Below are 25,250 nucleotides of genomic sequence, written 5' to 3' on the forward strand. Positions count from 1 at the left end.
ATGGAACTGTAACTCCATTGAGACAGCGGAACTTTACCCTGCTGAGTTCAGCACTGACGAGATGGCAAGAAACTACACAACAATCACTACAGTGCAAATAAATGTAGGGACGTGCATTTTGGGAGAATTCATCCACACCCTGAATAAAGAATTCACAGCTGGCAGTTGCAACTGAGAAGGGAGAGCTTTGACTAGGCTACTGGTCTAGATGAACCACTGCTGTGATCCAGCAGGGTATTTCTTGTGTTCCTAGGTCTTCCTCAAATGAGGGGAAGTGCTTCCACACAAAATTTAAAATGCCATCTCATTCTAAAATATTTTTACTGGGTGGATGCCAGAAGTAAATTAATGCAAGTTTTCTCTATGGAATAGTCAGATAGTCATTCATAGCAGCAAGGAGGCTAGGAAGGTAGATTTGAGAATAAGTGCAGACCTGGCATTTCATATAGGGAATTAATGAGATACAGACAGAACTGCCTATTGCCATTATTGGATATCCTTACATATGATTTTACAAAACACCACCAGCTTGAATGCTACGGTTTTTACTAGCACAAGATTACATCAGATTTAACATGCCATAGTCAGCTGCAATTTGTCACACCAGCTATCACAGTTAATCTGGAAGCAGAACATAAAATAGCTGATACATTTTAAATGCGACCTTCCTGTATCAAGAGTTAAATGTCCGTTTATGCCTGAGGAACATACAACCTATTTTTTTCTTTTTACATATGTTCTAAAATTATGAAGACAAAACAAAGAAAATTAATGAATCAGGAAAAATTTCCATTGTTTCTGTTCTGCAAAGGTGTTGGGATTACTCCAAGTAGTCTATCTTTCACAGGAACAGATATCATACATTTCCATAGCATGTTTTTCACTAAAATAACAAATTTGTTAACTCCTTATTTAAGAAAACAACATCCCTTTTGTGCTAAGAAGAGATTGCTTTTTTAGTCAAAAACATCCTATTCAAATTGACAGTAGAAAAAAAACCTGACCTGAAATAAATAACACATAATTACCTTCTACAATGTTCATCTTTCATGAGAGTCCTAGAGGTATTACATCACAGAAGGACAAGATGGTTACGATTTTGCTCAAAGAACAACTGGTCTTTGCTGGCTTGTAATTTGGAATGGAAACAACAGGTAAAACAGAAAATCACAGTGTGAGTTACTGCAAGTAACTGCAAGTAACTCACTGTGAATACTGAAACAAGTTGTCATGACTATAAAATGCTCTGAAGCACCATTTTGCTCTGTAATACACTACAGCTTTATCTTTTGCAATAGGTTTTAACTATCATTGTCTTAATCACATTTAATTAGGCAAAGATTTTTTTAAAACTTCATTGTGTGGGTTTGTCAGTGAATTAACTATTCCTTTGAACAGTGCTGTATAAAAATGAAAGTAATGAATTAGTCTTTTTCAGCAAACAGATATAGGATAAAAGTTGCTGATGTATTCCACAGAATGAATCATTAATCATTTTTACCAAACATAGATTTGGAACACATCTTTTGGGATTTCTTTTATGCAGCCTACATATTTGATTACATCTGCCATAATTAATTACACAAGTATATAGAACCATTTAACAAGTTGAGAATGTGGATATACATAGCACACATAGTTCCTTTGAATCCTTAATGACATGGACTTTCAAGATCAGGATTAGAGCCAGAAGTCTTTCCATCAAGTTCAGTGTCTGGAACGGATCCAGAAACTGTTACCTCTGAGCCAAAGAGCAGCATGAGTGAGTCTTATCAGCTTTGCAGCAATGCAGCAGAACACAGACCCTGCTGAATTCAGGAGCCTGGCTTTTCCCATGTTGCAAAGACTGCTGGAAGCACTAGACACATTGTCTGCTCAGTTTCCAGTCTGGAGCGCTACTGGCATGCTCTTTAAACAGTTTGTAAAGGCAAGTCCCATGTTTTTTCATTCCTCTTTAGAAAAAAAATGGAAGTCAGTTGAAACAAAAGCCAGAAACACAAAAGAGGCAGCCACCACCCTGCACTGGTGAGGAGGTGAACAGACCAGCTTATGCTGTCACATCTTAATGGAAATCTAAGATTAAACAGAAGGATTGTCCCAGCCTTGCTGACATGCTAATTCCAGGCACCACCAGAGAACAGCAGCCCCAGGTATGTAAGTGACCAGGAAAGGCTGTGGAAATACCAGCTAACCACGTTTTGATAAGCGTTCATAGCCAAAGCAACTGGCCTCATCCACATTGTTTCACTTCTCTGCCAAAGGCCTGATGTTATTTAGTGCATCTTTCACTATGGCCAGGCTTTAACTTTTCTTGATTTCCCTCCTCCTGATGTTCTTGCTTACTTTTTTCCTGGCACTGTGCTAGCCCTTCTCGAATGTACTTCCTCCTCTGTCCTCAGAACAGCGCTAGCTAAATTTGCCTCATCTCTTTTAACCAGTTAGCTTCAGTGCTGCTTATTCCCACTTGTCCTCTTTTTGTACGTGAGTAAACATTAGAGAAACACATTGCTTCTCTCATAAAGGACAAGTTGTAAATAAGCTTCTAATGGGCTCCAATACCTTAAAACTCTTTACTATGTAATCCAATGGGAGGACATCAAGAGAAGCATATGATGTGCAGTCACAGCAGAATTTCAAGTGTTGGGCTGCAAAACAGTTAAAAGCACCTACCACATGGCAACACCTGAAGTCAAGTATTCCTGAACAGAAAGCAGATAAATAACCTCATAAGAAGAAAAGTTTTGGAGGGATTTTCCTCTGAAGACATAGACTCTTGACTCATTAGTTTAAAGGTTAGTAATCTGCCCTAGCACACTTTTCCTGGGCGACCATGGCTGAGTTAAGACACATCATATGCCCACAGCTCATTCCATTCATGTTCCCAAAAGCATGAGCTAATTCTGTGCTAAAGACTGTATGAACAACTATATTAACATCATGCTGTGCTCAAGCTAAAAACCTCAGCTTTGAAGCCGAGCTCAGGCAGAGCACCATATCAGCACAGCTATGTAATTTCCAGTTTGTATCAGACCACTTCGTAGTGTAGGCAGAGAAACTCAGAGGTGACAACATGTATCTGTGCAGAAATTACTCTCTTTTTGGGAGTACAGAGTGAGTTCCCCTTTGAGGATTTGTTATTGGAGAGGGAGAGGTAGCAGATTCAGATCCTTGTTTGGGAAGTTTAGGAGGTGTGTGGTTTTAGCAGAGCTGAGTGTCTCTGGTCTTGACCTGCAAAGCTCATGTCTCAGGCATCTCATATGTGGCTGTTTATACCGCTGAGATTAGTAGGTAGAACACCACATACTTTTTGTGAAGATCTGAAGTAGTCTTTCCCGTTGGGCTCTAGTCCTCATAATCAGCTTTGAAGACATATCCCTATATATTATTAAAAAGCTACGGGTGTTGGGTGGTGGTGTGTTTTTTTCAGTTTACTCATTATCTTCCTTCTTAACTGTATTGATTTTGGTTGTCCTTTATTCTGCTAGAAGGCATCTTGGACTCATGAAAGACATTTTAATTACCCCACATTCTTTCCATTTTGAATCCTTCAAGCATTATTGAGGCCAAGGTGGGTTTAATTTATTCTATACTCCTTCAAAGTCTGTTTTCTCAGAAATCAGTATTTGATCCTGCAGCCCCATTTAAACTGTGTTCAGTTAGCATGAAATGAGCACTGGACAAGCCTTAAGATGAAGCTTTGGATTTACATAAAGATGCATAGAGCTATATTTCAGGGTCAAAGCTATGCACTAAAGTTACCTTAATTTTGTTTGTTGAAACATTTTTAATACTATAATCCTCACATTCCATAATTCATGAGCTTTCAGTCCACATTTGGACTCAGGTTTAAAACAAAACCAAAACAAAATCTGAATTCAGACTAATTACTTACCATGTTCAGAGCTTTTTTCTCATTCCATCCATCCAAAATAGTCTGCACTTTTCTAGAACAGAAAAATATTGCACAATTGCTATAATAAATAGCTGTTCTTTTCTCATTTGGCCTGTGCAAAAAAGCCTTGAGTGCTAAAAGTAACAAAAGTATTGAGCAGAAAAAGGTGAATAGGGAACAAACCTATCAATTTTTCACTGAAATTTTTAAAACTTTCTCTAGTGTTGCACTTCATCTGCAATTCGACTGCCACAAATATTGTGCTTGAAATTTTAGCTTTTTTTTTCCTGTGAATAGTAGCATTTTACATTTACATTGCAGAGTGTAATTTACCAATAGATATGGATGGTAGGGTAAGTCCTTGCTGTCCATTAAGCTTGGACTTGGTGCCTGAGAAGTTCATGAAAGACCTGCTGCTGTTGTGCCCAGAGCCAGGCAGCATCCAAGATGTCTGTCGGCCAATTTCTCTTTGTTCTTTCCTTCTTGTATCTCTGGGATCAGCATCATTGCATGACTCAGAGTCCTGGAGTCAAATGCACCATGGAAAAAGAAGAGAAAAATGAAAGATCCTCCATCTTCCTGGGTTCCTCCATGCATCCTAAAGGGGCCCAAAAACACATAGGTGGTGTTATTAGAATGTTTTCTTATCAACTTCTTAAATAGTCTAAGACAGACAAACCAGACCGGTCTGCACTATTCATACTAAGGATTTGGTCTCAGCTTAACCTAAGATAAAACCAACCCATCAAGCTTTTGCTTAAGAAGATTTGAGCTGCATTTTCAGAAAATTGGCAGAAATTTGGATTACCTGAGGTTTTGAATGACTAATGTCAAACAGAGCACTATTAGGGATTTTCAGAAAATGCCACCAAAACAACAGTGTAAAGCCAGAAGCCTTTGAAAAATTCTACAAAATTAAAGACAAAGTTGAGAATTTAAGCAAGATGATTCATTTAAGACTCCACCCACCCTAAATTTAATAGTTATAGCTAGATATAAATCTTTTGCCTAGACAAACAGAACTTCTCAGCAAGAGCGGTTTATTAAGTCTCTCATAGTCAAATGCTATAAAGAGAATGAACAGCAAACACTATCATTTTAACTTTTAATCTTATGAGAAGTATCAGCTACTTTCATGGAGACTAACTTATTTAAGCACAATTTTAAATCTGTTGCAAATGTGACAATTGGGTCCCTTGTTTGGCCACCCCTAAAGTATGTTGGCGCAGTCTGTGTGTTTTATTTCTTCACAGCTGTATGGTGTCCTTCTTCATTTCTCTTTCTGCTAAGACTTTTAGTCCTAAAGCTATAAAAATCAGGTCTTTACATGTTAGCACTGAACAGTCTCTTTTCAAAAAGAAATTAGTTACTTTTTTGTTTCTGAAGATGAAAGTTTAAAACCCATTCCTTCATAAATTTCTGTGTTTTTAATTAAAAACAAAATAGACATATTTGCCTGTCACAACTACAGAAGGCCAAGCTACGGGACAGAGGAATCCCATAGGCATGACTGCTACTCTCCTTGTGAAAACCTCTTGCAATTCCTTGCAGTAAGAAGCATTTAAAACAAAGAGGAACAAAATCTGCTGGATGCCTTGCAGTAATACAAAAACATATTGCTGATTTCATGTGGAAGAGAGAAGCCCATTACAATAAATTAAAAAAGCTTTCCACTCTCTCAGTTCCAGCAGAAAATTTTATATTGTAACATTGTCAATCACATTTCATTTTGCTAAAATAATTTATAAACATACCCTTCATATTTCTCCATTTGTATAAGGTCATTCTCTCTTTCCTGCTTCCTCTGCATATTATGTGTGATTGAGTGAAAAGTTCACTGGAACCATACTTTAGACATCAAGAACACTTTCTGGAAGAGGTAATCTTACATATGTGTGTTCACTGTTTGGAAGAGTACTCTGAAAGAGGAGCCCAGAAATTTCCTTGCCCTGGAAGACATGTTATTTTTCAAGTGACATACTTTCTTATCAGTCAGTTTTCTCTCCATTGATGGAAAAAAAACCACCTGTAATTGCAGAGAACGTTCAAGGAATATTAATTTTAATTCCTTTCCCTTGACAAAATCATGCATCAAGTATACCACTTTGGTCTTGTATGTAATGGCAGAAAGAGACAGATGTATTCCATGAACAAATAACAGAAAGCTCATTCCTTATTAAAGCACTTGAGCTCAGATGAACGATCAATGAATAGAACGTCCAAGAAGAACAACAGATATAAAGAACAAGTCAAATAACGCATTGCAAAGAAATAAATGCAAACATCCTCTCTAGGTAAATGATCCACCATCTTTTGTTGTGCAGCTCTAAGAAGAGGAATAGAAATGGTGAACACTTACTTTCCACAACTTTTTAAGTAATATGACATAGGAGCACTCCAAAGTACCTTGACCATCTCTTTCAGAAATTCTTCTGTAAGAACAAAAGCACACCACAGGGCATCCAAAAGCATGAAACTGCATGAGGGGGGTTGGTATAGCTGCATGTGTGAATGCTCTTTGACCATAGCAAGTCTCCTAGAAAGGAGTTTGCATGTGATTTAAAAGACAAAGCATTCAAACAAGTTGTTCTAAACTTAAAGGCCGTATTATCATCCTAATGAGGTTATAGCGGCTGCTTGGAACAATAGTTCCAGGGAAGTTACATCACTCATTTCAGTCCCACAATTTTGGTATGAAAACCTATTTCTTCTCTTCTGGCACCTGTGGGAATGTTCAAGGAGATTTCTTATAGGTAGTGTTGCGAGGATGAGTCAATGCATGCAAAGAGCATTCAACACATTATAACTCTAAACACTCTCATTATTCAAGAAGATGGGCATTAATCTAAAATACTTTTGACAGGCTTCAGAAACTTGTCAGTCCACTCACCAGATTTTTCTATTAGTTAGTTTTAGAAAACCCTACTAAACTCTCTGCTACTGACCACTGTAATTGTCTATTAAAAAGGTTATAGTTATCCTTGGAATTACTTGTAGCTTTGGTGTCTATCTCTATAAAAGTTAAAACAAGACCACATTGTCTATATATGCAACTTAATACAAATCAAGATGTAGATTTTGACATATTACATATTCATCAATTACAGCTGGTTATATGTATATTACAGTATTTATATCTATAAGGACACAGAGCACCTCTGAACACTATATTCAAGGTATATTAACTTGGGCAAGATAATATGCTTGCTAGCTCAGATGTTATATGGAACACCATTATGCATTCCTACATAAATGTACTTTCTGTTGTGTATTATTCAGTGTTCTACAGCAGTGCTTGTCTAGAAAAAAACTACCTATTTGATTATATGTTACTACATTGGCTTTTTTTGCCAATTTATTGGGTTTAAGAGCTTACTGAGACTTTGAAAAGTTCTCCATTTCCTCAGTTGTCTGCTCACTTTAATTATCACATATTTTTCCATACTCAAAACAATAAAAGGCATCTGAATTTGTGAAAATTGCCTGCAGTTTAGGAGAAACTATAGAGTTGATATGATGCACAAAAAATTCCTTTCAAAGCAGACTTCAGTTTCTTCAACCCTTTGCTTTTAAAAGTCTCTTTATTAAGAAGTGCCTTGGGAGTTCATATGCATGTTTGTTGCACTGTTAATTCTGGTTTTTCACCTTTTTCAATGCATTAAAGAAGATTAACCTAACATGAGTGAAGTTCCATCAAACTCGTACAAGAAATCACTGTACACTGATTCTACATTATCACCATACGTCAGAGACAGCACTGTAGGAATAATACTTAGTACTTGTCCAACAGGCCTCCTTAAAGAAAATTCTTTCAATATTTGGAAATTTGGACATGTTTAAAGTTTTCAATGATCTTGACATATTACGAAGCACATAAAGCATGTATTACTGAAGTGGTGCTATGTAAATAGAAGTGTTCAAAGCCACAGACTATTACAGTGGGAAAGAAGCTAGCTGCTCCTTAGAAAAGCAGCTTTGCTATAAAATTCAGAGAAATTCATTTATAGTTTCAGAACAAAGTATGCATTCCCACAAAGAATACTAAGTTCTGATGAATATCCATGCAATCAAGCTGAAATACCTCCTGACCCTCATTTTTTACTCCTCTTTAATGTTTTGTTACCTTCTTCACTGAAAACGGTTACGCAATTATTTGTCATCTCATGTTGTAGCCTATGCCCAAACATACCTTATGTGAGACCCAATCTTGTGACCTTGATCTTGCCTTACTGAAAAAAAATTTTTGTTGAGCTATGGCTACCCCCACTAGTTTGTAAGTGAGGGAGGCCAGAGGGTGATGGACCCTGGAGGGTACTACATCAGGAAAGATGAGAAAGACGAAAAGAACACAGAGTACAGGAGCGAGTGTGCTGAATTAATAACAAGTTAGTAACTCAAGGATTCAGAAGTGAAACACCCACATGAAAAGATAAATAAACTAATGAGAAAGTGGGGGGTCAGAGGATGGGAACTCAGGGAGATCAAGAATCAGCTTGTTCCCAGGAACAAAGGCTGACACATCTTCATCTGCTTGGTGACAGCTTGGACAGCAGATACTGGGAGAGGTAAGCATACAAATGCCTGGCCTTGAGGCATACTGCTCCCAACACACTACGAGCATTAGCCATGAATAAGAAAATTGTTGGATACTGACAAGCTCTGGGTATAATTCTGTTTTTAACTCTCCATGCACAATACACAGACGCCCAAGCAAAAGTGACTCAGAGATCTGAGAATTTACAATATTATTTGTAAACAATAATCATTTGCCTCTTGACTACATACAATATCCAAACCCAGGAGTGAAGTGCAGAAATTTAAATAGAAATTCATGCCAATGAATCAAGAAAGAAAACCTAAATAGGCACTCCCACCAATGCTTTAAGAACCAATTTAGAACACAATGAAATCAAGCAAAATGTTTCAAATGACTCCAAGGCCCTAATGTTTTTCAGGACCTGTTCGCATGCAGATGCACTGAGCTGATACAAGCTAGGAACATAATAACTATGAATGGTCACAATGACCTTTCAGCTAGCAGAAGCCTTAAATACTAGTAGCATAAATATAATTACACATATGATAAAGTTTTCCCAGTCATATATCAATAAAGTGGTGCTGTGACTCCTTGGAGAAAAGAAATTAAAAAAAAAACCAAACCATGGTCACATATATTTAAAACAGTAGTGTACAGAAACTTTCTCTCAATGAACATAAGAAACACTAGGACAGCTCTCTCAAGGTCTATCTGGTTGGAATTTATTGCATGCTTTAAAACTGCATCTTCTTTATAATTTAATCTGTAATGAAATTGAAGCCAATTTAGCAAACAACCTACTGGTGAGGGACAATTCAATAAGACAGCTATTAATAAGGAAGACGTTGAACCCTTCTTTAGCAGATGTACTTTGCAACTGTAACAAGCACAGGAGATGATACTACTCAACAGCAAGATGATTTTGTTGTCATTGCTTTTTAAACATTATACAGCACTTGTTCAGTTCACTTCACTACTGGTGGGATTTAGAAATGAGCAGGACTGAATACCATGAACACCAAAGATAGGATAGAGGACAAAGTTATCCTCCAGGACATTTGAAGTATCTTTGGAGAAAATAGCTTGTCAAGTCAGTTTTATTCCATACAGTTAAGTTCCCAAATCCCAGCTACAGACACTACTCACATCTGCCATTCCATTCTAAATTAAATGGGAACTTTGAAGAGAATCCTCAGTGATATCTTAAGTCAGTGTCCCTCTTCCTGGCTTTTAACACTTTTATCTCAGCTGTGGAGTGCCATGGGGGCTTAGTGGGATGACATTTCAGAAGCAAAGCGAGGGCGAGTCAAGTTCTCATAGAGATTTCAGAACTGCGAGAGAAATACTAGAAATGGAAAAGATGGAAGTTTCAGTGATTGAAGCTTGATGGGGACAATTTATGCGGAGTGAGAGAACAGTGAGGTGGGAGCATTCCTCTTCCACTGAAATTCAAAAAGCAGACTTTTTGCAATGTAATGGGGAGGGACTGAGTAGCAGTACTTAAGATAAGAAGTAATTAAGTTGTGGTTAAGGGACAGGCATAATTCACTTGAGAACTGATTCTTGCATGCACTGCTACAAAAATACCAACAGGCAGCAGTACAGAAAATGCATCGTGGAAGAAGCTCAGAGTTGAATCTTAATGCTATGAACATAAAGCACCAGCACAGGGAGAAAGGATAAATATTTAAAAATGTTATTAGTGACTGCACTTAACAGAACATTGGTGGTAATTATGTCATTGCATTGAGGTGAACAAGCCTCAGAGAGATTTTTTCTTTCTGATTTTGCAGTGCTGAGAACTCAATGCAACGGCTATTATCACTAATACATTTGGGAGGTCAAATACCAAGATGAGAATATGCATCATGATGTTTGAAATGTGACATGAAAAATGAAAAAGAATAAGATAGAGACTGTTAAAAGTTACCTGAGAAAGAATCCTTGGAGTAGATCAAAACTGACCGAATAAGCTCCATATGTTGACAATCTGTCATACTTCACACAGACACCTTTTAAATATAAACTTATTTCTTTTATACAGGATAGGAGCAATCATAAAGCTCCTATAACAATGCATCAGAACAAAAATTAATACACTCCTCTATTTGCTGCTGGTAAAAACTATCAACAGTGAAAATTAGAATGTCAACTAACAAATTATCAATTGGCATGTGATCCTTCAGGTAAATTTTTTCTTTTAAAACTGCACAAAAAACCCCTTTCATCTTAATTTCTGTTCAGAATGATGAGAGACAATTCTTTGTCATTGTATAGGCATCTATACACCTAAAAGGCATAGAAACAGTTGTGCTTCTTAATATTACCTGGACTACCTAGGAGACTCTGGTCACTGATTCTGTGCTCCCTGTCCTCTGGGGTTAAAAAATAGATATGGTGATCATTTAAAAACAGCTTCAGAACATGATCTATAACATCTTTTTATGTTTAAGGTAAGAAAAGTACAAAAGGATAAACAATACCAGAAAAAGCTTACCAGTTTTAAAAAAATCAATTATGTAAATTGAAACTTGCGCCTGTTTTAAGCTACTGCTGAGCTTTCATTGTAAATGTATGGCCTTGTACTGTTACAAACCTAACCATTAATCCCTGACTGTCTCTTGAGGACCTAATCTGCATGACTGTTCTTTGAGTGCAGCTGTGACTAGATTAGGAATGATTATTCTTTTCTTTACCTCCTCTGTTTAGTACACTGCTTCTAATTTACAGATACAAGTTAGCAAGAAATTGATTAATTATAAAGTAGAAAGTGAACTGGGGAGAGGAAGACAAGAAATAGCTAGTGTTTTTATTAGTCCTGATAGAGCTAGATTACTCCCACTTGGTTTAGTGAAGACTCAGGTTATGTTCTTGCATTCATTTTACTAAATACAGTAAGTAGCTAATCAGAAGCAAATTACACCACTGCCATAATTTTCCACTAAAGGGGCATCGTTTATATGGTAGCCTGCAGTAATTTCAGGAGGAAAAAGTATTCATGCTGAACTCATTACAACTGAGCAAACCCTTTAATTTGAAGTCTGACTTGATTTAAATACACATCTCTGTGTTTGCTTTCTATCCCTAGCTGGAACTAGTAAACTACTTTCTCTTGAACTCAGGCATTAAAAGCTATACCAACTCTGGTGAATGCAGAACTGAACAGGAAGATGTGATTCTGTTGCAGGGGATTTCACTATGTTCAGCTTGAGGAAGAAGACCCAATGGCGTAGCCCACAGCTGCAGCTCCAGAAAAGCTCTAAGGCACTAATTTAGGAGGACTCTGATAAGCTGAAGGATGTAGCTGACCTGAAGGTTTCTCTACTGCTCTGTAGGCAGGTTGTTGAGTCAGGTAAGCATGCTGGCTTCCATCATAAATAAGGATCTGTTGCTCCGCTCCTTACTTTCTGTTCAGGCTTCCTTAGATTTAGCAGTTCCTGCAATGTGTTGAAGATTCTTCATTTTTTCTATAAATTATGATTTCTGATAGAATAATTACTTTTTTTTGGCTCCTTCTGTATTGGCTGCTCGTGGCTGATTAATCACAGTGCCTGCTTTGTGTTTCCAGTTCTGGAAAGAGCATATCTCTGAAGTGTTCCAGTTTGCTTAAAGTGGATCAAATGACCCAGTGTGATTCCCACTGTGGTCTGTGAATATCTGAAGAGCTCCAGATAGTTAGGTTATGACAGGCACTTTGACCATAAAGGGAAGGGAGGAGAATCTGCCTGGAGAACAAAATGCAAAGTGTCTGTAGAACCATCTATGGCTTCACCAAGGAACCCATATGCAAGCTAAGACACTTTAACAGTGGGTATATATATATCTAGGCATTTTCAGTTAGATTCCTCTCCTCACAAGACTTAAATATGAGCTCTAGGCAATGGTATTTAGTCAAGGGGACTGAAGATTAGGGTACCATCTTCCATTGTAAAATATTGTTGTGTTTGTAAGTGACATAATCCTTTGTAAAGGCAATTAATAACTCTGTGAGTGAGGAGAAAGCAATTCCTTATTGGAAGTAGGTAGCTTTCAATCAATCATTGCCCGAACATGCCCATAGGACAATGGAGTTGATGGGAAGCTCTTCACAGCTTCTAATCCTGTCCCACTCATTAAGTCTAACAGTATTTTCAACCTTTTCTTCTTGGGAAGCTGTGCTTCAAAAATTATTTTCCTTTTCCTTCTCCTTCCTCCTCATTTCTCCTCTGCCTACTGGGATATTTTTTTATTAGTTTTTTTCTTTTGGCTAGAAGGCATCTTTTAGGACAAATAATTGAAATCCAATACTTCCTACCAATTCAGTTTTCTTAATGCAAAACTAAAACTTCTGCGCCCTCAAGAAAACAATTTCTTCCTTTCATCTCAGAGGAGACACCCAAATACTGTAACTGCGAAGGGATTGGATGGGTTCCTGCCAAATTACAGTTTATGTAACTACATTTTCCTCTTAATCAGTGTCCCATCTAACAATGTTTACCCAGTGACATGGATTTAATGCCGCATTTGGTATTCATATTACTTACTGGTATCTATACCTTAGAAGACTGAAATGGTTCTCCTCAAATTGGACTGAACTGCAAGAGTTTTGAATTTAATGATTCACATTAAAAGACTTTTAATTTGAATTTATGAACCACCACCACCAAAAAAACCCCCAACAACCAAAAATGAATAAACCAAAACACACCTTTCCAATAAGATTACGAGAGACAAGTTGTTGGGTTTTCTAGCTCACTGATTTCACTCAGTCAGCTTACCAGCTTTCCAGCTCAGTAATTTCAGTGGCTCATGGTTCAGCCTTGCTGGGCTGCTGGTACTGCTGCAAATGGCCTAAAAAACCCTCTTAGGTATTAGGTACATGCTATGCCAAAACATACAAACAGACTTTAACTGTAGTATATGGGATACTGGTTAGTAAGACTAGTGAATAGGATATAAACTCAGGAGCAGATTGTCACTTGCATCATAGTAAATCTGTTTAACTTGCATCCCAAACTTACATTGCAGAATCATTATAGCAATTTACCTTCAGATTTTAGGCTGGTAGTTACAACTTACTTTCTTGACAAAGAGGAAGAAATCTGTCCCATACTTCAAGGATAATGAGTGCTTCCAGCCCTAAAATTTTTCTTATACAATACTTTAAAGTTTTATTAGTACCCTGACAAATGATAAACAAACACATTTTCTTTGAAAGCTTCTTTCCATTTGAAGTAAAGGTAAAATCATGCAAAACATAACAAAAATCAAAAGCATCAGTTCTCCTTCCTTCCCTTGCCCCACATCATTCTGACCTAAAAAGTATCGTGACCTAGTTATTGACTGATTGTAAAATGCAGTCAATTATCTCACAGTTTATTGATTTCTGTAACTGGCTTATCTTGCTATCAGATTTTTCTCAGTTTTTCTAAGTAGGAGGGCAAGAGACATCTTTAAGTAAAGCACAGAGGATATATAAATCCTCTCTAGACTCTGTGCTATTAATCAGAGTCTGTTGGAAGAAAATGTGTGAAGACTAAGGGGAAGAAACCAAGAAGGAGTGGGACATACAGAGGGCATATTCAGCAGTCATGCTTCTGTGGCTCTCCGTTAGTGTGTTACTGACTGAAAGTGCTAAGTCAAGTGGGCAGTTCTAACCCAGCAAGTAACTACACTCAATGAAATTGGTGATTGTGTAGTTGTTTTTCATCCCTGTTACATTTTCAGAGGTTTTGAACCGAGTCCTTCTGGGTAGGGTCTGTGCCGCAGGAATAAAAGGGGAGTGGGGGGAGGTTAAAACACTTGATCTACAGAATTAATTATATCAGACAGTGACAGAAACGCCTGGGTTCCTGACAGGACCAGGACATGTACCAGATGTGTTATTTTCTCTCCATAAAACCAATTTTGCACATTTTAATAGGTATTATCAACTTTTTGCTTAAATTGATTGTATTTGTTTTTTGTAACATGTAGAGTTTTTCATTAAGTTTTGGCCCAGATCTTTAATTCCTACCATCCCAGATCCCTCAGAGGTGTCAAAGAGTAATTACTTTCTTATCAATACAGAGCTAGCCTGGATTACAATCATTGACCTGAAGCTAAAAGGCCTAGTAACTCATTTACAACTCCTTGAATTCCTTCTTTTGCAGCTCTTCAGTTGTTTAGTTCTCTTTCTCCACTAACATTTTCTTATTTTCTGGACTAGTGAACGTCTGTTAACAATGCTACTTGTCTCCCAAGTTCAAATACACAGTAAAATTTTATGTCTTTCCCCCTCTGCAGTGTATTTCTCTGAATAAATGACTTAAATGATGCTCTGAGCATAAAACTTGTATTTCGAAAGGTTAAATAATGACATTACCTCTCTGAGGCACAGAAGCCACCTCCCCACCCCCAAATCAATAACACTTTATTTGACATTTTGACCATATACAGTGACTTGGAGGCTTTCTGGGCCTGTCTGTGGACGTAGTATTTACTTGTATCTCTGGAAAAGTTTGGTATTTAAGAGCATAACATTAGCATGTGAAATAGGTTTCTGTAATTGTTATCACACTTGCTAGACTTATTACAACAATTATCTCTTCCAGCAGCAGTTTGTCTATCACAGCATATAGCTTAGAAGTGGTTGCAAAACTTCAAGCAGCAGGGCGGTAGCTGGGTAATTAGCCCTCCCAGGTGCACCACATTTACTCGTCTTTCACCTAGCGTAAGGGTGTTTCATCATATTTTTGTCATCACAGAATAGATGCACCCTTTGTCCTTCAGTTTTAAATGTTATGTAAATAACTATGGAACTTAAAAGTGTGCAGTAAGTATGAAAATCAGCTTTGTTATTTAGTTCTACTTGCAATGTAGCTGAGTATCACAGCTGTGACTGTATGCAGACCTAATATACTTCAGCACTTAATTTCTTGGGTGGCTCAGTGACTCCCCAGCCACTTCTCTGCATAGGTTAAATATTGGGCTGACTTGAGGCAATGGACTATGTTACAGACTGAACCTTCACAACTGAGTATTTGACCAACTATCACAGGAGCTCCCAGCTGGAAATTTCAGATAGTACTAGGAGCTCCCCATAGCAGCTCCTGCTGTGCCTAGTCCAGTTTGTATGTTTAAATGTATTGATTAAAAACTCAGGTGGAATGTCCCAAAGACTTCCCTACGTGGTTTCTGTTGAAACATTGATCAAATTGTATATAGATAAGACATTTGTAAACAGTCAATGGAAACTGTTCCTGCAGAAATGGTCACATAGGACAGTCTTTTGTGTATAGGTATTATATTTGAGATGTTTTGCATTTAATAGTTAAAATACAGCAACAATGATGAATTCTGCATGTACTAGGTTGGTCGTACAGGGCTATTGCCAGCTGGATTATCAAAATTGAGCAGAACAGTACTTCAGGAAGTCCCTCCTGATGTAGTTGAGAATGATGCTACAAGAACGCCTGCTAGGGGATTTCTCATCTGTACTGGACAGCAACTGATCACCTTATCTGGGAGACTTAATTCCCCCATGAGAGTGTTACCCTAGGCTGAGATCCAAATAAATTCGTTTCCCCTTTTAACTAACACCCTGTCCTTCAGTGTCTGTGAAAGATCACCTTTTTCTTCTGCAGCTAAATCAAACATAATCTTTTGTTAATACTAAAAAAACACCTGACATTTGTAGAGTGTCACGCTGGAAGGAAAATTGCCAAGAACCAACCATAAGTAAAGTAGATTCAGTACTATATACATCTCTTCTCTATAAGTCTTTCATTTCCTCACACAGTTCTAGGTCCCTCTCTTTACTTTGAACAGTCTATTTTCATGGTACACTGAGGGAGGTGCTACAAAAAATAGGTAGATAATGTGCCAAGAGTAGTTGTTTTTTTCAGTCAAACTCGATTCTTTGAACCCCTATGGGTGAGCAAAACAAGCTGAGATGGAATTTGATAGAACTCATTAATTTTAATGAAAGCATTCACAAAACAATCCACTGGCTCCTTGATATTGAAATGAGTAAGTTAAAGGAACAACAAAGGCAATATCAAACATCTAAAAAATTCAAACACTGAGGTTTAAAAGAGTAGCTTGAAAGAGAATTAGAATAACTTTGGACAAAAATGCTATTTTGTTATAGCAAAAAATGTGGTATGTGGATAGAATCTAGCAAAAAGAATAAGAAACTGAGGGCAGCTGACTTAAATAGCATGAAGTGCAGTAGTAGCCTGATGTGATAAGCCTTTGACATTTTTATTAATGACCTGCAGAACTAATTAATAGGATGCTAGAGAAATAGAACTTTTCTAAGCTTGGAGAAGCTGTTTCTACCTGTGACAGCCAAAATGATAGTGGGCATAGATTAGGACAGTCAGAAACACTTACTAAATTCTGTAAAACGTTACTTCCAATTAACTGTGTTCCTGGAATGCATATTTGTAGCTCAAGCCAAGCAATGTTAAAAACTAATCAGGCTTACATTTGTAATGTGACACAGTGATGTAATAGACCAAGAGGTGCAAAAATAAAGCCCAGTGCCCTTAAATTGAGAAGCTGTCCTTCTAGAGGGGTCTGCCAAGTCTGAGTAGGCCTCCGGTTTCATTCTTGGCTGCTTGTGCTTAGAGAGTTAATTGCAAACTAGAAGAAATATAGAAAGACCAACAAAAGCTGATAAAAGCAGATTATTTATGAGAGAACAGATGAGAAAAATATGAAGGCAGGTCATGACTGGCCCTCTAAAGCTGTGTAGAGAGTGATGATATGACATGTTGGTATATTTGTACATAACCTACTGAGGGTTTTAGCTTTCCTAACTACAGGAAAGCAACTTGATGCCCTTTCTGAAAGACACCTAACTGCTTAGGAGAACGATGCTGACCCATATGAATTGAGAACATTTGGGAAAAGTTCAACACATCTTCCAAGCCTCCTTTTTCACCCAGGTTTCCTTTACTTCCAGTGCAGGTTTGGGCCACAGCAGTACCTCACAGCTAAAAATTTAGTCAGATCCTGACTGACTAAAGGTTACCATAAATGTCTGCAAATACTTGAAAGTTGCAGACAAAATGGGGAGAGATAACAATAAGGGATTTTACCACAACAAGGTTTTCCCAAAATAGACAGACAGTCTCAAAAAGCACATTGAATAACAATATTTAGCTTGCTGTTCTGGGGATAATGGAATCGCTGATATGAAAAAGCCCCTCCGTATGCACCAGGACTCTCCTATGCTAGCAAAAGATGAAGAGAAGTAGACAACGTGAAAAGCTTGTCAGTATCGTTGAAAGCCTTCAACTATTGCCTGAGAGAACTCAAGTAGTTACAGTCAGAAAATGAAGTTCAGAGTCAAATTATAGCCTATTGTTCTGAAGAAACATTTTTAGACATCTCAAAGGAAGTGTGCTGAGTAACTGTCTGGAAAAATATCTTTGCAAAAGTGTTACTGTTAGGTATTCATGAAGCAAGACTAGCTTTTTTTTTTTGATGCTGAAGCAGACGGTGTTGCAGTAATTGAGACATGATACAAGAGCACAGACAGGAGTTTTAGTGTTTGTGACAAACCCTGTCAATTCAGACACAATGTATCAAGATTTCAGTTGCTTTATATAAAGAAAAGATTCTTCAAAATGAAAAATAGCTGCCCATAAGAGCCTTTCATGTAATGTTTGCTCACTTTGAAAAAGCACTTTGCTTTCATTGAGAAACAGAATGTCATGGAGAGAAAATGTCTGGCAAGGACAAGAGGAAGCAACAGTTGTTGCAATGCAGTCCCCACCCACTGGGAACAAGAGTATGACCAGTATCAGCTACACAATAAAGATACAAAGGCTATCAGTACTCTTATAAATCTGTGATTTGCAGCCCTGCTAGTCCATCTGAGACCTGCAGTGAACCGATACTGTCAAACCAATTCCTGATTTACGCATCCATATTAGCCTTTGAAAAGCAAACAAATCTGAAACAAAAGCAGTCTCCTCTCTCAAAAGAGAAATGAGTGTGACAGTGGTTCACCTGGGTAACTGTAGTTTGAATGTACTGTGAAGCTAGGTCATCCTGTTTCCTCCAATCTTCTGCAATCCAGTGAGGCTCCTTCACTAGTCATGAACCTGCAAAAGCTGTAAAACAATAAGTGAAACAGTTGTGTGGAATTCAGTTGTTAGAAAAAACTCTGACGAAGATACCGGGGCAGCTTATTGCACACTCTGTGCCTACCACTACCCGGAGAGTTATCTTCACCTCAATTAAAAGTTGCTGTTGAGATCAAAAATAGACAGACCCACAAGCAAGTCTGGGTGCTTACTTTATGCAGCAAATTCATGTATTAAACCATGGTGGTACAGAGTTCTACACAAGCCAGCCAGGAAGGTGTGCTACCAGGGTTGCTGGCAGATTTGTGTACCAGGTACTGAAAGATTTGCTGTTTACTGATGTCAGCAAGGTTAGAGCTAGCTTGAAAATACCTAACCATACTACAGTTATACTGCTGAAAATCAGTGTGTCGTTGTTCTAAAGCCCTTACAAATGCAAGAGAAGATATCTATATAAACAACAGCATACCAAGTTTTTTCCTCATGCCTTACTGCAGATAAAACAAACAGTTGGGCTGACAATACATGTATTGCCTTGACCTATGTAATAATGTAATAAAACTTACTCTGCAGAAGCTGTTGTCCTGGTTTTGGCTGGGATGGAGTTAATTTTCTTCCTAGTAGCTGGTATAGTGCTGTGTTTGGATTTAGTATGAGACTAAAGTTGGTAACACACTGATGTTTTAGTTGTTAAATAGTGCTTACACTAAGTCAAGGTCTTTTCAGCTTCTCATACGGCCCTGCCAGAGAGGAGGCTGGAGGTGCACAAGAAGCTGGGGAGGGACACAGCTGGGACAGTTGACCCCAACTGACCAAACGGACATTCCACACCATGTGATGTCATGCTCAGCATATATAAAGCTGGGGGAAGAAGAAGGAAGGAGGGGAGGGACATGACATATTTAGAGTGGTGGTGTTTGTCTTCCCAAGTAACTGTTATGTGTGATGGAGCCCTGCTTTCCTGTAGATGGCTGAACACCTGCCTGCCCATGGGAAGTAGTGAATGAATTCCTTGTTTTGCTTTGCTTGCACATGGCTTTTGCTTTACTTAGTAAACTGTCTTTATCTCAGCCTACGAGCTTTCTCACTTCTAATGTTCCGCTTCTCTCCCTCATCCCACCATGGGGGAATGAGCGAGTGGCTGTGTGGTGCTTGGTTGCCAGCTGGGGTTAACCCACAACAGTGTCAAGTGAAAGCACAGTTTCTAGCCCCCTCCCCATGCAAGGTGATTGCCTAGGGATAAGAGAAAATCATATAGCATTTATGTTATATAGAGAGATTGAAACAAATAGAAAACTGAATTCCAGTTTTTTCTCCTCAACCAGGGTACCATAATAGTTCTTCTGAATCTGGAGTGAAACTGCAGTGTTCCAGTGGAGAAAGAGGAGTTAAGTAAATACTAAGTGGATAACATGAGCCAAGGACATTGAGGAAAGTGGCAAACATGCCCTTATCAATCAGTCATTCCAGAAGCTGAGCTGTTGGGCCTACATGTTCATTTCAGAACTGCTTCTATCATGGATTAAAGGCTGAGTAAGAAAGGCAGCTCTCTTAAGTATGGTGAGTTGGCTGGTGCGGACAATAGGAAGCATCCTTCTTCCCACTCGTGGATTCACAACCCGTATTAATGTCAGCACTATGAAGTAGATAAGCCACTAACTCAATCCTAAAGAAGTGTTTCCATTTTTGCTTTAAACTGACATTGCCTGGAGCTTCAGTGAAGGGATAAAGTATCTGTTATTAAACCTAGCTCATATCTAGTGAAGATGTTGAGAAGTGGAAAAGAAGATAATTCTAGAATATTTATGGTGTAAAAGAGAGAAAGAGCATTCTGCATAGAAAACAATCTTCATTCTTCTGAGTATCTGTTTCAGCTTTGTTTATATATATATGTTTAATGGGTTTATTTAAGAATATTTTATCATGCATTAGAGGTCATTGGATTTGCTGCTCATAGTGCAAGATTTTCCAGAAGCATCTAACTTTTCTCATGGATTGCACCAGGTGGGGAGTGTTGGCAAGTAACAACAGGATTTATAGACTGAGATTTTACTGAATCCAATAGGAACCATCCTAACGACTGGGCTGTGGAGTAGGTATGAAGGATACTCCACCAACCAGCTCTTCAAGATGAGGTCCCTTCATTCAGATTTACCACAGAAATAGTATGTTTTAGAGCATGTGAACTGGTCATATAAATCACTTATTTTTCCCATTCACAAAAAATGTTACAACAAATGAAGCACTTTCTGGTCTCTTCCTTTAGCTGCTGAGCTGCAACTTCATTATCACGGCATCACTGAACACGCTAATAACATTTCTTATCTCTCTGCTGGTGGAAGAACCCTGACACAGATTAAAGCACCGGTGACTCAGCCAGTGCAAGAACTGCTATTTTTGTCAGAGGAGTGCAAGAGAAAGTGTGGAAAGCACAGACCTAACACATCCATCATTAGATCTAAACATTAGGCAACTAACGGAACAGGAGAGTCTGGCCTTGGTGTTCCCTGAAGTACAGAGCCTTATATTTTGAAATTGAAAACCTTGCTCCCCACTGCCACAGCCTCTTTACAATTTGACTGGAGACACTACATATGCTTGCAACAGTTCATATAACTTAGCAGTCTTGTACATAACAGTCTGCTACTCTCCAAGGCTTAGTCAAACGTGGATTTCTGCTTTCTTGCTGCTGTCACACTTTTGGAGTCAATGCTTCTACACTAAATGAAACCTGGAAGAATGTCTTTCTTTCAAAAGTTGATGTCCAGCTTTGAACCCAGTTAATCAGGTGCTTTTAAAAAAAGCTTTTGCATAGAGTTTTAAAGAACCCTTTTCTTTAATGAGGATGGAAACACTTACAAAATTTCTGGTCTGGCTGTTACCTCTATTGATTTAGATTTCAGCTTGAAGTTGTGGATGGTGAAAGAGGGTAACATCTTCAACTAGCAAAGGCATCTGCAAAGTCAACATTTGTTTAAGAGCCTGGCATCTGAATTCTTGATACAAAAGCAGATGTATGACACAACTCAATCAAATGTACTGACTTTTAATATTAATTCTGAGCTGGAGAGGTCTCATTTCTTTCTAAATTAACAATTCTGACCCCCCTTTTTTCCCTTTCCACATTAGGTGCCTTCTTGCTGATGGGTATTTTAAACAGAAATGAGGAAAAAGACATGACTGATTAATTGGCAGACACTTGTGTTTTTCAGTTTCCTCTCATTTTGATGGAGATGTCCAAACATCACGCTAAGGGATTATGCTAGACTGAGAAAACTGTGTTCAGGAGTACAGTCAAACCACCTCAAATATTTAATTTTTCTAGTGAGCCAGGCAGATGAGCTCCCTTGAGAGCAGTGTTCAACTCCCCACAGCACAGCACTTCTGCATAAAGGTATCTGGGGCATCCTCAGAAGCAGGAGGGGCCACTGTGCTATGTCAGGGGAAAATGCGGATTTGCATCAATGTTACTGCATAAATAACTCCTGTGACCCAGAGCTCCCCCGCCACACTGGGCAGTGCCAATGGGGAAGCCACAGCCTCTTCTGCAGGGCTGCAACTCATCTGTTTAGGCATTTGCAAAATACAGGCTTTAACAGCCTTTAGGTTTCTCTAAGATTAAGTGGTGGCTCAGCAGGGTCAAAGGGCTCTCAGTTGCTTTTGCAGGTGTCTGAAGTCTGGTAGCACTAACATGCCCAAACCCACCTTGGATCATATCAAGGGGGGCAATTTTTTTTGAGCCTGCTGCTGAACAAGAACAACCAAATCCATCTCCTTCCCTTCCAAAACACTGGGTAATTTAAGAGATGCCAGTGGGAGGAACTAGAGAATTCTTCATTTTGCGTTGTTGCTATAGCAATGCGCTCAACATTTACACCAATGAGCTGAAGGTGAGCTCTGTTACGTTGTTTATCCCCTTGTAGATTGGCCAGCCATCACAAAGCAATATCTCATCCACTGGAGTGTAAAGAAAATAATCTTGTTTACCACCCGAAGAGTTAAGGACACTTTAGGAAAAGTTGAAGCAGCCTAACATGTTTGTAAGTGTTCTTTTGTATACAGCAGCTGAAAACAGCCCATGATGAATATTAACAAAAAATAATATGTTTGTACTTTGGTTATGTAAATTGTGCACCAAAGAATGAAAGAGAGTAGGAGTTAACAATGCAAAACCTTCCAACTCTTTATGCACAGAGTTTCCACAAACCTGACTGGTTTTCTTTCAGTATAGCTTTGTTACATTTTATCTCCACTGAGGTAGCTCTGTTGATAGCTTGTATGTTACTGATGCAATAGCTACAAAACTGCATGCAATTCTGCAGACAGCTGAAAATTATTTTGCTTTATTCCCTTTAGACTTCTCATCTTGCTGAAGAATATCTATACATAGTATTTACACCTATGGTGGAGCACAGTACTGGTGCAACCAAGCAGACTTGTTTTTAATTCCTGCTATTTATCTGGAGAAATACTTTATTCTTATTCTAGCTTGAATTTTATTATGAAACTTGGGTGGAAAGCCAGTGATAGAATGAGAAACAATGCAAATTATCTAAAAGAGTAAAATGGAATAAGGTGGGAGAAGACTACTTCCATTAGATATTCAAAATTAAGTAGGACATGAGTCTTACCCCTGAAAAAAATAAAAGTTCTCAGCACATTTCTTTCAGATTATACACTGGAGCACTGCTACATCTCCACTGTGAAAAGAAGTGTAAATAAAAATAGTTCGGTTTGCTGTGCACTAGTAAAGGATACATCGCAAACTTTGCTGCAGAATGTTTGTAGAGAAGGTCACTTCACACACCCTCCTTTGGGGATACAGACCCAATTCTTATACTTCATATCTTGTTTCCATCAGTGAGAATAAGCACTCTGCCCATTCCTGTTTGAAAGCATCTGAAATTCTTTCACAATACCAGGAAACAGAGTCTATTTTCAGATCTGCAAGACAGAAGAGCAAGTCTTATTTGGTGTAGTAAGGTGACAGCAAAAGGGTAACTTTGTCTTAATACTCAAAGATATGTAATGCAAATGAGCCACAGTTACCTCCTCTCTGTATATAACTTTTTGGGGGGTCAGGAATCGAAATTCATCCCTGGCATACAGGCAAGTTTGAATCTCACGGCCTGATGCTCTAGTGTCTGTGTTATGCTTAACAACGGTATCAGTGCCTGTGGTTTTAAAAGGAACTAGCCACAGCTGCATTTTATGAGCTGTGTACTGTAGCTGGTATCTTAGACACAGTAAAAATAATGTCCAGACAGGTGCCCTGAGGGGAGATGCAGAAGAATATCTAGGGCCTGTACACCTAGGGTTAAATCTTGGCAGCATCAAGTTACTCTCAGGGGTGCTGCTCTGGACATGCTCACAGGGACTTGGGTACATGGGGAACACCCCCATCCATCTGGCTTTGGGGAGGCTGGGTTAGGCAGCAGCTGGGAAGACACTTTCTGCCAGTTTGGGGATAACAGTGTAGATACACCCTCTTCTCAGCAAGGATGTGCCAGTGAACAGTTTTGACTCTCATGTGCCACCAGCCACTCACCAATTTTCTCCCACCCCGAGAGACCATTGCTCTCCACTGGTGAAGCTCATCACTCCCCTAAACTAGGCCAGATGGGAAGAACCAAATCACCAGAAACCTCCCATTTGAATCAGCCCTGCTTGCTTTTGCTTAGATGGGTTAGGACAGGGTCACAAAAACAACTCTGCTAACAGGTAGGTGTCAGGGGGTCAGTGTGAGCCACTGGGCACAGGCCAGGAGGGGCAGCGGGTGCCAGCAGGACTGTACTCTCTTCCTCTCCTGTGAGGTGGAGCCCCACCACACCCCAGTAAGCCAGGCTTAAGGAGGGCTGGTACCAGGGCTGGAGCCCAGGGCTGGTCACAGTTGAGCAATCACCAGGTGAAGCTGCATCCATGACAGAGTTCTCAAGGTAGGCCGGGACCTTAAGATGGGAAAAAAAAATTTGGGTCAGCAATGCAAAGGCAGGGCACAGACATACCTGCGACAAAGCATGGGGAAGGGTGGCTGAGGAGCAGCAGAGAGGGCTGCTCTTACTGCTGGCATAGCTGCAACAAGAACTGGCTGTGGTCAAATCCCTGGTCTTGAACTAACCTGGCTTTCCTTCCCAAGCAGATACAGCTTGAGGGGCACATACCTTTTTTGTGTTGGAACACTTTTATGAGTAAGCAGAAGGTGAAAGGACTCTGCTGTGCAGCAGGATCCATTACAGCATGGATTTCCTTTCCCCAACTTTGCTCCTCCCCAGTTAATTCTCCTGCAAGATTGAGCTTTCACATAGGACACAAGGTGAGAAACCTACAGTATTCCCTATAATAGTGAGGAGTGAAGGGTTTTAATTCTACCTTGACAAGGTATGTAGAGAAGTATTTTCATGTATGGAAAATTGTTATCCACATGAGAAGGGTTTAAAAAATTAATAGCTGATTTTTGCTGATTGAGTGTTCTACTAGGCACACTCCTGATCTCCCATTTAAGAATACAATAGCTACTGCTTTATTGCAGACTTCTTCCCACACAGTGAATTCTCATCAGCTCACAGAAGCAATATGTTCTTCATCAAGTCTGTTCATTTTAATGATTTTTAATAAGCTTTTCTCCTTTGCCCAACCCTCATCCCCAGTGCCTCCTCAGCAAGCTGTATCAAGGTAAAAAAAGAGTTTCCCTTTCAAATTAATTCAGTTAGCACAAACCCTTGAAAACTGGAAGTACCAAATCATTTTGGACTTTATACAACAT

At 38.8% G+C, this 25,250-nt stretch overlaps 1 long non-coding RNA gene across 1 annotated transcript; it reads right to left on the bottom strand.

Moving 5' to 3' along the window:
• Positions 1-531: 531 nt before the first annotated feature.
• Positions 532-24,435, bottom strand: LOC142053100 (uncharacterized). The gene is made up of 7 exons (XR_012659088.1): positions 24,350-24,435; positions 23,246-23,431; positions 22,193-22,465; positions 18,411-18,514; positions 4,226-4,490; positions 3,893-3,944; positions 532-1,952 (listed from the first exon to the last, which is right to left on the bottom strand). It is a non-coding gene; the product is annotated as an uncharacterized LOC142053100 (long non-coding RNA).
• Positions 24,436-25,250: the final 815 nt, after the last annotated feature.

This window comes from Phalacrocorax aristotelis, chromosome 2, assembly GCF_949628215.1.
Source record: "Phalacrocorax aristotelis chromosome 2, bGulAri2.1, whole genome shotgun sequence".
In the NCBI taxonomy this organism is placed as follows: domain Eukaryota; kingdom Metazoa; phylum Chordata; class Aves; order Suliformes; family Phalacrocoracidae; genus Phalacrocorax; species Phalacrocorax aristotelis.